This window comes from Crocuta crocuta, unplaced genomic scaffold (genome assembly GCF_008692635.1).
Source record: "Crocuta crocuta isolate KB4526 unplaced genomic scaffold, BGI_CrCroc_1.0 scaffold140, whole genome shotgun sequence".
Taxonomy (NCBI): domain Eukaryota; kingdom Metazoa; phylum Chordata; class Mammalia; order Carnivora; family Hyaenidae; genus Crocuta; species Crocuta crocuta.
In genome coordinates, this window is record NW_027527775.1 from 7,054,306 (window position 1) to 7,068,045 (window position 13,740).

The window sequence follows — 13,740 nt, forward strand, 5'->3', positions numbered from 1 at the left end:
ATGATCTCCCAGTTCCTGGGGTTGAGCCCTGCATCGGGCTCTGCGGTAACAGCCCAGAGCCTGCGTGGGATTCTCTGTCTCCTTCTCTCTCTGTACCTCCCCTGCTCACTCTCTCATTTTTCTCTCTCAAAATAAGTAGACATTAGAAAAATAAAATAAACACATTCATAAGTGATTGCCAGTAATGAGGTGGTGCTTGAGAAGACAGAAAAACAAAAGCTGTAGTTTTAATCAGGCTTTAAGGAACGCCAAGTTTTATAATTGGGCAAAAGACCAGCTTATGGTATGGAAGTGAGCCCTGGATGCCTCTAACTATGCTCTCCCTCCCCCACCCACGTGATCTGTGTTTCTGGCTCCCTGCCCCACCACATTCCTGCTACCTGGTGTATAGAGTCCTTACCCATGGAGAGATTTCTGGAAGAGCAGGGCCACAGCAGAGGCCAAAGATAATATCAGGAACCCCTCAAAGACCCTTCGCACACATTGTCCCAGTGGAAGGATGATACACGGAGCCTTTCAGTACAGCAGTTCTCAAGGAGGTGAAGGAGGATTTTCAAATGTGAAGGCCAAGAAGATGACGTCTTTGTCAGGGGGGTCAATGAATGAAGAATTTGATGGAAAACAATTTGCCATATGAAGTAAGAGATTTATTTATTTATTTATTTATTTATTAACGTTTTATTCATTTCTAGGAGAGAGAGAGAGACAGCGTGAGCAGGGGAGGGTCAGAGAGAGAGGGAGTCACAGACTGAAACAGGCTCCAGGCTCTGAGCTGGCAGTCAGCACAGACTGCGGGGCTCGAACCCATGAACCGCGAGATCATGACCTAAGTGAAAGTCGGACGCTTAACTGACTAAGCCACCCAGGCGCCCCTGAAGTAAGAGATTTAAAATGTGCGTATCGCTTCAGTGATTCTCTCACAAGGGAGCCATCAGAAATGCACCCTTGTACCACAACACGTGTACAATTAAGATGAAAAAGACTGGCCGGCCCATGCCATGTGGGGGAACCGGACCTCTCATACACTGCAGGCGACTATGTTTCCTACTTTGGAAAACTATTTGGCAGGGTCTCAAATGTTAAACTAACATTGACCCTATGACCCAGTTATTCCACAACTACGTATTTACCCAAGAGAAAAGAAAGGAACACTTGTACATGTGTGTGTTCTCAGCAGCAATTTGATAAAAGAAACTCAAATATCCATCCAAAGATGATGAATACCATGCAGTAAATCCTTACAATGGAAAGGTGCTCAACGATGAAAAGGAACAACTGATACACATAACAAGACAGGTGAATCTCAAAACGATGACCCCTGAATGAAAAGCGTACACATTCTATGATTGCATGAACACACAATTCTAGAAAAATGCAGGTTAATGCAGAGGAAGAGAAAGCCTATCAGCAGCTACTTGGGGATGGGGTGGGATGAGTGTGGGATGAGTAGGGCAAGGCAGGAGGGAGAGATTACATGGGCCACAAGGAAACTTTTGGGAGTGATGATTATGTTCAATATGTTGATTGTGGCACAATTATATGGGCACAAATACGTGTCAAAACTGACCAAATCTGAAATATAGATATGTGCAGTTGAATTTATATCAAATAAATATACCAAACTAGTTGCTAGTCGTTACAAAAGATAAAGTGTCTTTTTCCCCTTGTCTGTCTTACATTGTTTTAATTGTCCTTCAAAATTCACCTCCATATTGTCTTCCTCTGGGATCTTTCCCAGTTCCTTCCCTTTTCCACTCCAGGAGGCAAAATTAGCTTTCCTTCCCCTGTACTCTGCTTGTCCCTTGGCTCACATCTCCATGATAGGTCACATTTATGTTTGTAGTTCATATATATGTTGCTCTAATAGTTTCTTTGTTGCATCTTCTCTTTAGCTCTACTGGGAACCATCCCTGTTGGCTGTCTAGTCAACATAAGGATACTGAGACACGTTTATTATAAATATAACATCCTGAAGCTTATATGACCAGTGTCATGGACTTTTAAGTTGAAAGGTACTACAGACACATAATAAATAAATCATAAATAAATACACCAAGCTTTGCTTAACTAAAGACAAGCAACTCCTCCTGACATAAATTCATAATGCCTGGCAGAAGCAGAGAGAACAATGCAGTTTACTTAGCATAATAGTAAAGGAAAAGCTGGGAACAGAGAGCTTGTCTTGGGCTTGGCTTTTGCATAATTAACTTTAAAAAGTCTCCCCTTTAGACTGCCTTTAATTTCTAATTCAATGTTTTCATTCATTGATTAGACATTAAAAGTTAAGAAGCCCCTTATTTTTTAAATTGGAGGACAGTCTAAAAGCTAGCTAGGCTCCTAGTCACTATCTAGGACTTGGAGGAGTACAACTGTAAATTCAAGATCACAATTTCCTTTATTACACTAAATCTTTTGGGGGCGCCTGGGTGGCTCAGTGGGTCAAGCACCTGACTCTTGATTTCGGCTCAGGTTACATCTCGCAGTTCTTGAACTTGAACCCCATGTCAGTCTCTGTGCTGACATTGCAGAGCCTGCTTGGGATTTTTTCTCTTTCCTTCTCTCTCTGCCCCTCCCCTTCTCTCATATTCTCTCTCTCTCTCTCTCTCTCAGAATAAATAAACAAAAAAAACCACAAAACAAAAAAAAGCTAAATCTTTTGGGTGAACTTGGGAAAAAAAATTAACCTACTCTTTTTAATTATACCATTTACCAACCCTCTGTCCTCAAAGTCACAAGACAGAACTAGACAACTTTCCCCTCCACAAGCAAGTCAACCTCTTGGACTTGTTTCCTCATCTTCTAAATGGGAACAGCAGCGCATGTACTCTCTGAATCACAACATGAAAACACTTTAATAACATAAGGGATGACCCAATGACTCCCCCCGTAGGTAGGTACTCCAAAGAAACGAAGCCACACGTCCACACAAACACTTGTATGTGATGTTCACGGAAGCTTCATTCATGATGGGCAGAGAGTGGAAACAATCCAAACGTCCATCCGCAATGCCCGTGGACAAATCAAATGCGGGAGAGCCACACCATTTTATTATTTGCAATAAAAAGAAATGAAGTATTAACACATGTTATGACATTGATGAATCCTGAAAATATGCTGAGTGCAGAAGACAGTCACAAAAGAGTTTAGATCATATGGCTTCATTTGTGGGAAATCAAGAATAGGCAAATATGAAGACAGTAGATTAGGAGTTGGCCAGGCCTCGGGGAGATGGGAACGTGGGAGGTGATGGCTAGCGTGTGGGGGTTCTTTTGGAGAGTAACAGAAATGTTCTAAAATCAATTATGGTGATGGGTGCAAAACTCTGAATTTACTAAAAGCCATTGAACTGTAAAGTCTAAATGAGTGATTTTACAGCATGTGAATGAATCATATCTCAGTCGAGGTTTTTTTGGTTTTTGTTTTTGGTTTTTAAAGGAAAGCATTTAGGGCGCCTGGGTGGTTCAGTCGGTTTAGCGGCTGACTCTGAATTTCAGCTCAGGTCATATCTCATGGTTCGTGAGTTCAAGCCCTGCATTGGGCTCTGTGCTCACAGTGATGAGCCTGCTCCGGATCCTCTGTCTCCCTCTCTCTGCCCCTTCCCCACTGTGCTCACTCACTCTCTCAAAAATGAATAAATGTTAAAAAAAAATTAAAAAAAGAAAAACAGTTATATGATAATTACTGGGCTTGAAGATTGGCGATCTAGAGATATAAAAGGCGCCAGCAGCACTTTCTATACTTTAATGTGCATACAAATTACCTGGGGATCTTGTTAAAATGCAGATTCTGATTCAGTAGGTCCAGGGTGGGGCCTGAGATTCTGCATTATTAGCAAGTTCCCAGGGAAGCAGAGGCCACTTGCCTCATGGATCACATTTTAAATGATGTAAAAGAGTGAAGAATGATTGTTGTTTTTAAGAATTTGAAGAAGCATTGGTGAAACAAGGCACACAGAAAATATTGATTAAAAAATTTATGTTTGAAAGGTGTTGGTGTGCAAACTTTAAGTGCTATAAATTTTGCAAGGCTTGGCCAAGTTCTGGTGGTTAGAACAATCTAAGAAAATGGCCATCCCTTTTTTCAAGCTCTGACTCAGAACTGACTTACTTTGGTCATTGTTTCCTGACTGTCCCTATCTTTAGCCAATAATCTTTTTCTTGCTTCTATCAATCTCCTGTATAAAAGTCACAGGACATGGCCATGCCTTTGATCTCCAGTTTTTCCCATAGGGCCATCCTGTTCTTTACTGAGGATGCTGGACAGGCAATTCATGCTGCATGTAAAAATGACTTAGGGAAACTTTTATCATAGCTCTTAGTAAGTAACATTGCTATAAATTTCTATCAACCACACAGTCAGTGACTGAGGAAATTGCTTAGGGCCCAGGACATCAAACAGTGATCACATTACAGCTCAGTGATTGCCAGAGAGAAACCTCTTACCCCAGGATTGTGGCATGTCACATGTTTCATTGGCTTTTGAATACAAACAAATTTTTTGAGGACGTCTATGGATGCAAGAAGGAGTTAAATAGGAAGATTTACATATTTCTACCTCTTATGTATTATTAAAAAATCTAGTTTCAGCATCTCTCAAGACCCCAGATTTTACCAAGAACTGAATAGTACCAACTCAGAGCTTTCAAAGAGGTTTTATGGCCCCTTTTGCACACCCAGCAGGCTCTGCACACCGTGGAGATCTTCAGTCCTCACCAGGACCCTCGTATTGTCTTAACTTCCTCTGACCTTTCTGAATGATGGGAGCTAGGAGGAAGGCAAGCCACCTGCAAACCCACCCGGCTGCAGCCAGAAAGTGTCCATTGCAGTCAGCCCCCGGCTCCAGATGCAGAGAATATCGTCCTCAGCCAAAGTAAACACTTCCCCATCTGGGAGGCCCACTGAGTGACAAGCAGCTTTGATATAGACATCACTCCCCGAGAGAGCTATTTGTTTGGAGGCTGGGATGGCGGGAGAAGGAAGACATTCGTCTGCTATGATGTCCTGCTATCCTGTGTTTGCTTCCTGCAATACGATCCTCATGAGTTTGGGTAGAAGCGATTACCCTGGCACTTTAAAAGGAAAGTTGCTTCTGAAACCAGATTCTTCTTGGCAGCGCCCTGACATGCTTTCATAGGGGCCGATGAAATAATCTGCTGAGGATTTAGCTCACTTTCACAGACCTTCCTGACCCAGAAATGGAGAGAAACCAGACAGAGGCCTGAACTCTACCCAATGTAGCTGTCAGAGACACTGGGATAGCTTCATGAGGTTTGTGGATCCTTTTATCCCAGGGTAAAGGACATTACTTTGGAAAACTGAATTCCTTGGAAAACATAACACTGAGAAGCAGCCCAGAAACAAAGGACCCTTGGGCCATGGCCAAGAAATAAGAACATCTCTTAAAGCTCATCCAAATGTGGGGAAACCCAGAGGGCAGAACCCTGCATAATGGAATTTTTTGCTCAACAACATTCCTTTAAAATCACTGGCAAACATTTAAATGATTTGTAAACTTATATATGCTTATAGATTTAAGTGGTTCTCATAAAACTTCATCCTACGTTTTGCCTAAGCATTGAAGAAAAGTGTGCTCCCTGTAGGAGTCCCATGTATAGGGACTTCCTATAGAGCGAGTTCGCTGTTACAAGTAGCCTAGTAAATGTGCTGCCTGTAGAGCTAAGATCACAATGTGTTCGCCATGCCATTCAGCACTGCGCCCTGCTATCCAGAGCCCCACTGAAGAGGTTCAGTTGCTGGGAATGTTGGGATAGCCTCATTATAAACCGGAGGTGTCCCACCCAGCTTGGAGTCTTACTAACACTCAGCCTTAAGGAAAAAAATCTCACCGTACAGAGAGAAAGATCAGCAGGTTGGGAAACGTGAAGATTCTTGCTCCTTTTCAGCCCAGGTAGCCTCAATTTGATGCAGAAAATGGAATTTGGTGTTTTATAGCAGTCTGGCAAAAACCAACCAACCAACCAACCAAACAAACAAACAAACAAACGAACAAACTACAATGCTTCTGCTGTCCATCCGTCCTGCTTGAGGCTGGGCACCAGGCTGACAAGCTGAGGGATGGAGACACCTCAGGAAGGTGACCACGGAGTCACAGCTATTTCACTGCAGGCATGCGCAGAGCCTAGCACAGGGCTTGTCAAGGGCTGAACTGGGCAGACACCTTGGACATCCCCTGTGTGCCCATCTGACAGGCCCCATGAAGCCTCAGTGAACTGTGGGCTGGCAATTTGGCAGAGCCAGTGGCTTGGGTAAGAGCGGATGATCCAAGAGAGAATGTGCTCTCTGGGGATGGGGGGGGGGGCCTGCAGGGAGCACTGAGACTTTGGCAGTGCATCTAGGGTAATTCAACTGAAAAATGGTTCTAATAAAACTTGTGCGCATCTGTTACTACCCACCTCAACACTGCACATTTCAGAGAGATGGAGAATGTTTGCTTGAAATGCCTAAAAAACCCCATAAAATGTTCCTTTGAATTTAACTTTTGAAATCAATAATGGAGAATTATACAGTCATGTTGCAGTGGAAGCTGTCAACGTAGCAAAACAGAGTCGCTTTGGTGGAAAAGACAGAGACCATGGGGTTCCCAGTGTGAAGGCAAGTGTGCTATACTTCAGAAACAATGGGGTCGCTGTGTTGTGGGGGAAAGAATACTGGATTTGAAGACAGATGATCTGGTTCCAGCCTCAACCTCATTACTCACCAGTCATAAGGACTCTCCGGCAAGTCACTTTAGTCTCTCTGACTCTCTCTTTGTCATGCTCTGTGCTTGGGGACATTGTATGACTCTGGAGAAGTGGTGTGAGGTAAGCTGTGCTTTCTCATCCATAAAGCCGAGTGTGATTTGTGAAGTGTCATCTTTCCTAAGCAGTGGGGATAGTCATCAACTGTAAACCATGCCTCATCATAAATGTCACATAATGACACAGTTATTAGGCATCCAATGTACAACATAAGGAGATAGGGAATGGGGCAACAAAGTGGTTTCAGGTATGGTCACTGCCCTCAAGGGGATCAGAGTCTACTTAGTGAGAAGGAATATACTACGTTGCCACTCTTATTTTAATAAGACAAACAACAACAACAAAAAGTACCTGTCTCTGAAAAGTGATCAGTAGTGGGTCAAGAGTGAATGCAGAGAAGACAGAAACACTAGCTTTCATGGACAGAGTAAGACTTGAGCTCAACACTGATGGACGGCCAGGAGGTTGATGGTCAATTGTCTCTTTAAATGTAGGTCACCTGTCTGGATTCTCAAATATATCAGAGAAATGTTGTGAAAAGGTAAAGTAATATTTCAAATACCAGGACTTTAAGTCTTTTGGAACAGAGAAGTCAGGCAAACAAAAAGACTATTACTATGTAATTCATAGTTTTCTAATATTTTCATTAGATGCCAAACTAATAACGTCTGTTATGAAATCCAAGGAGTCCATGAATGAAAGGTTGCCCATTATGTCAAAAGAAAGCCAGAGTAGCAATACTTATATCAGACAAGCTAAATTTTAAACCAAAGATGTAACAAGAGATGAAGAAGGGCATGATATCACAATAAAGGGGACAATCCAAGAAGATCTAACAACTGTAAATATTTATGCCCCCAACTTAAAAACACCAAACTATATAAAACAATTTTAATAATAAACATAAAGGAACACATTAATAATAAAACAATAATGGTAGGGGACTTTAGCAACCCACTTGCATCAATTATATAAGAAGAAAATCAACAAATAAACAATGACTCTGAATGACATTTTGGACCAGATGGACTTAACTGATATATTCAGAACATTCCTTCCTAAAGCAGCAGAATATACACTCTTTTCAAGTGCACATAGATCACACACTAGGTCACAAATCAGACCTCAACAAGTACAACATGACTGAGACCATACCATGCATCTTTTCTGACCACAATGCTCTAACACTTGAAAAAATTTGAACAGTAGAACAGATCAATGTAACCAGGAGCTGGTTCTTTGAAAAAATTAACAAAATTGATAAACCTCTTCCCAGACTTATCAAAAAGAAAAGAGGAAGGACCAAAATAAATAAAATCACAAATGAGAGAGGAGAAATAATAGTGAACACCACAGAAATACAAACAATTAGAATATTATGAAAAATTATATGCCAACAAAACAGACATTCTGGAGGAAATGGATAAATCCCTAGAAACATATAACCTACCAAAACTAAAACAGAAAGGAATAGAAAACTTGAACAGGCCAATAACCAGCAAAGAAATTGAATCAGTAGTCAAAAATCTCCCAATAAACAAAAGTACACAGCCAGATGGCTTCCCAGGGGTATTCTACCAAACATTTAAAGAAATGTTAACACCTATTCTTCTCAAACTATTCAAAAAAATAAAAATGGAAGGAAAACTTCCAAACTCATTCTATGAGGCCAGCATTACCCTGATTCCAAAACCAGATAAAGACTCTACTGAAAAAAGGAACTACAGACCAAGCTCTCTCATGAACATAGATGCAAAACGTCTCAGCAAAGTACTAGCAAATTGAAACCAATAGCACATTAAAAGAATCATTCATCACAATCAAGTGGGATTATTCCTGGCCTGCAAGGTGGTTCAATATTCACAAATCAATCAGCATGATTCACTACATTAATAAGAGAAAGGATAAAAACCATATTATCTTCTTAATAGATGCCCAAAAGCATTTGACAAAGTACAATATCCATTCATGATTAAAACCCTCAACAAAGTAGGAATAGAGGGAACATACCTCATCAACCTAAAGGCCATATACAAGACCAACAGCTAATATAATCCTCAACAGGGAAATGCTGAGAGCTTTTCCTCTATGGTCAGGAGCAAGACAGGGATGTCTACTCTCACCACTGAAGTCCCAGCCTCGGCAATCAGACAACAAAAAGAAATAAATGGCATCCAAATTAGCAAGAAAAAGTCAAACTTCCATTATTTGCAGATGACATGATACTCTATATAGAAAACCCAAAAGACTCCACAAAAAAAATTGCTAGAACTGATACGTGAATTCAGTAAAGCCTCAGGATACAAAATCAGCATACAGAAATCTGTTTCATTTCTATAAACCAAGAATGAAGCAGCAGAAAGAGAAAACAAGGAATTGAAACTATTTACAATTGCACCAAAAGCCATAAGATACCTAGGAATAAACTAAACCAAAGAGGTAAAAGAGCCATATGCTGAAAACTATAAAACATTTATGAAAGAAACCAAAGGTGACACAAAGAAATAGAAAAACAGTCCATGTCCTTGGATTAGAAGAACAAATATTGTTGGAATGTCAATACTACCCAAATTTAATTCAATCCCTATCAAAATACCACCAGGATTTTTCACAGAGCTAGAACAAACAATCCTAAAATTTGTATGGAATCACAAAAGACTCCAAATAGCCAAAGCAATCTTGGGGAAAAAAAGCAAAGCGAGAGGCATCAGAATTCTGGACTTCAAGTTATGTTACAAAGCTGTCGTGATCAAGACAGTATGGTGCTGGCAGAAAAAAGACACCTGTTTGTCAATTTTCTGATCAATGGATGATCAATGGAACAGAATCCAGAAAATCCAGAAATGAACCCAAAACTACATGGTCAACTATCTTCAACAAAGCAGGAAAGAATATCCAATGGAAAATAAAAACAGTCTTTTCAACAAATGGTGTTGGAAACATTGGACAGCTACTTGCAAAAGAATGAAACTGGACCACCTTTCTGGTACCATACACAAAAATAAATTCTAAATGGATGAATTNCACAGGAAACAACAGGTATTGGCGAGGATGCAGAGAAAGGGGACCCCTCTTACAATATTGGTGGGGATGCAAACAAGTGCAGCCACTCTGGAAAACAGTATGGAGGTTCCTCAAAAACCTGAAAATAGATCTACCCTATGATCCAGCAAATGCACTACTAGGTATTTTCCCAAAGGATACAGGAGTGCTGATTCAAAGGGGCACGTGCACTCCAATGTTTATAGCAGCATTATCAACAATAGCCAAACTATGGAAAGAAACCAAACATCCATTAACTGATGAATGGATAGCAAAGATGTGGCATATATATTTATGTATATTGGGCTGCTACTCAGCCATAAAAAAGAATGAAACCTTGCCATTTGCAATGACGTGGATGGAGCTACAGAGTATTATGCTAAGTGAAACAAATCAGTCAGAGAAAGACAAACATCATATTCTTTCACTCATATGTAGAATTTAAGAAACAAAACAGATGAACACAGGGAAAAAAGAGAGAGGGAAGCCAGAAAACAGGCTCTTTATAGAGAAGAAACTGAGGGGTTTTTGAGGGGAGGTGGGCAGTGGAATGGGCTGGATGTGTGATGGGCATTAACGAGGGCACTTATGATGAGCATTAGGTGTTGCATGTAAGTGATGAATCACTAAATTCTACTCCTGAAACTAAAAAAAAAAAAAAAAAAAAAATTTNACAATAGCCAAACTATGGAAAGAAACCAAACATCCATTAACTGATGAATGGATAGCAAAGATGTGGCATATATATTTATGTATATTGGGCTGCTACTCAGCCATAAAAAAGAATGAAACCTTGCCATTTGCAATGACGTGGATGGANGACCTGAGACAGGAAACCATCAAATCTTAGAGGAGAACACAGGCACTAACTCCTGACATCAGCCATAGCAACTTCATTCTAGATATGTCTCCTGAGGCAAGGGAAATAAAAGCAAAAATGAATTTTTGGGACTTCATCAAGATTAACAGCTTCTGTATAGCGAAGGAAACAATCAACAAAATTAATGGGCTACCTTTCGACTGGGAGAAGATATTTGCAAATGACATATCTGATAAAGGGTTAGTATCCAAAATCTATAAAGAACTTATCAGACTCAACACCCAAAAAACAAATAATCCAGTGAAGAAATGGGCAGAAGACATGAATAGACATTTTCCCAAAGAAATCATCCAGATGGCAAACAGACACATGAAAAGATGCTCAACATTACTCATCATCAGGGAAATACAAATCAAAACCACAATGAGATACCACCTCACACCTTTCAGAATGACTAAAATTAACAACACAGGAAACAACAGGTATTGGCGAGGATGCAGAGAAAGGGGACCCCTCTTACAATATTGGTGGGGATGCAAACAAGTGCAGCCACTCTGGAAAACAGTATGGAGGTTCCTCAAAAACCTGAAAATAGATCTACCCTATGATCCAGCAAATGCACTACTAGGTATTTTCCCAAAGGATACAGGAGTGCTGATTCAAAGGGGCACATGCACTCCAATGTTTATAGCAGCATTATCAACAATAGCCAAACTATGGAAAGAACCCAAACATCCATCAACTGATGAATGGATAGCAAAGATGTGGTATATATATTTATGTATATTGGGCTGCTACTCAGCCATAAAAAAGAATGAAACCTTGCCATTTGCAATGACGTGGATGGAGCTACAGAGTATTATGCTAAGTGAAACAAATCAGTCAGAGAAAGACAAACATCATATTCTTTCACTCATATGTAGAATTTAAGAAACAAAACAGATGAACACAGGGAAAAAAGAGAGAGGCAAGCCAGAAAACAGGCTCTTNTCCTTTCTTGGTGCTCAGACCTCAACAGTATGGGAGTCAAACTAGACAAAGGACCTAGATTTCTGGCCAGTTTCTGTTCGCTAAACATCGTGGTGTCCATTTACAGACACACAGCGGGGCCAACCTGTAGCTGGTTCCCGGGACCCGTGGAATATTAAGTATCTCTCTCCTACCTCCTTTCTTTCCATTCAAGGTAGCTTTAGAGGTGTCACCAAGGAGAAATNTGGGGCCAACCTGTAGCTGGTTCCCAGGACCCGTGGTGTGCTCTTAATAGCATCACCAGAGGAATATTAAGTATCTCTCTCCTACCTCCTTTCTTTCCATTCAAGGTAGCTTTAGAGGTGTCACCAAGGAGAAATTCCAGACCTTCCAGGGCTTGGAAGGTGGTAATTGCAGCCCTCTGGCAAACCGCTCCAGGAGAGTGCCTTCCAGACATGCATGTGCACCCTCACGAAAACCCTTTTCAGGAGCCCTCGTGGGGCTGGGTGCTGTTTAGAAATGGTTATCCTACCAGCGCTGCAATCCCCTTGTAACAACGCCCTTGTTTTTCTTCATTCTGGGGCTTTCTCCAGTGGGCCGTTGCCTTTCAGAGCTGAAATGAAGGGGGCTGTCCAGTGATGGGCCAAGGCGGGGCAGCTGGCACAGGCCGGGCCTGTCTGCGGGATGAGGGCAGCTACTAGATGTGTGATTCATGGCCGGAGGAGGCTGCCAACCCCAGCAGCTGGGGTACAGTGGGCACTGACCAAGAAGGCACTCTCTGCCCCGTGCCCCTGTGTGCCTTCTGTGCCGGGAGCACAACTCCTACCCCCCATGTTCCTCCCCTACCCCCTGCCTTCCCAAGAAACCAGTCTGCGGGACAAAATGCTCAGCAAGTTCCTTCTTTCTATCCATATTCAATCAGGTACTTGAAACAGCGCATGGCTCATGGTGGACTCTGCCAAGACCAACATCATCAGGGCCCCTTTGTGTAAGAGTTAATTCTCGGTTCCATAAAGGACTTCAACGAGTGGACCCTCGTTGCTTCCACTGCAGCGCTCGGGAGTCAGGGAAAGGGGTGAGGACCGCACTGGAGCCGCAGAATAGCTGGGCCACAGAGGGTCGCACGATCTCCTTCTCCTCTTGACCCTCTTTCTGGGAAGTGTTTTCCTCGAAGACCTGGTCATAGTCTCTAGGTGGCGTTTGCTGCAAGGGGTCAATGAGGGGTTTATCAAAGAAGTGTCAGGTTCCCAGGACGAGGACTAGCAGATCACTCCAGGGAGGAGGGGGCACCTGAGAACAAATCTCATTTAACTCTGCTGTCAATGAAGCTCATGGTATCCGTGTGAGGACAAGCACCCATAGCTCCCACAGAAAATAATATGGGTTATCCTAAGAACCAAGGGGCAATACCAGAGAGGGATCATTAAAAGTTTGGTGAATTAATACTCCCCAAGGTGTTTTTATCACCTCGGCAGAGGGTGATGGACTGGGTTATTCTCTGGATCAAGAGAGAGATCCAGTCACCTCCTTGCTCTAAGGAAGTTTTTGTCGACACACTGCTAAGAGAAGAGCAAAGTGCTCTTGCAGTTCTGGTATACTAACGTGTGTGTAAAAAAAAAAAAAAGAGAGTCATATCTGCTCATTTGTGTAAAAAAAAAAAAAAAGCAAGAAAACCCACAAGGAAGATAAGAAATTAGCAAGCTTGGTAACTACAGTGGATTGGTGGAAGCCAGGTAGAGAGGATGGAAAGATGGGCACAGGGTCGGGGGAGCGATACTTCTCTGAATAGATCTTTTCCCATAGTTTTGGCTTTTAGGGCCATGTTAAGTTTTGCATACTCAAAATGGATAGAGCCAGTAAGACTGAGGGGTAGGGGAGACGGAATCGGTTACTCCTTTACGAAAATGGAAAATTGTCTCTATCATCATGGCAAAGAAAGGACATATATAAAAGGTACAATTCTTAAAGCCTTTCTGACTTTTTAAGGAATCTGTTACAAACTCTAAAATTGGACTCTACACCAAGGATTCTATAAAGCTTCTACAATCTGTAAGAATAGAATAGATGTACAAATGTCTGTATGATTCCAGAAAAGGGCTGGTGCTACAGTAACACTGTAGGCTGAATGTTTGTTCCCCCCAAATTCACCCAT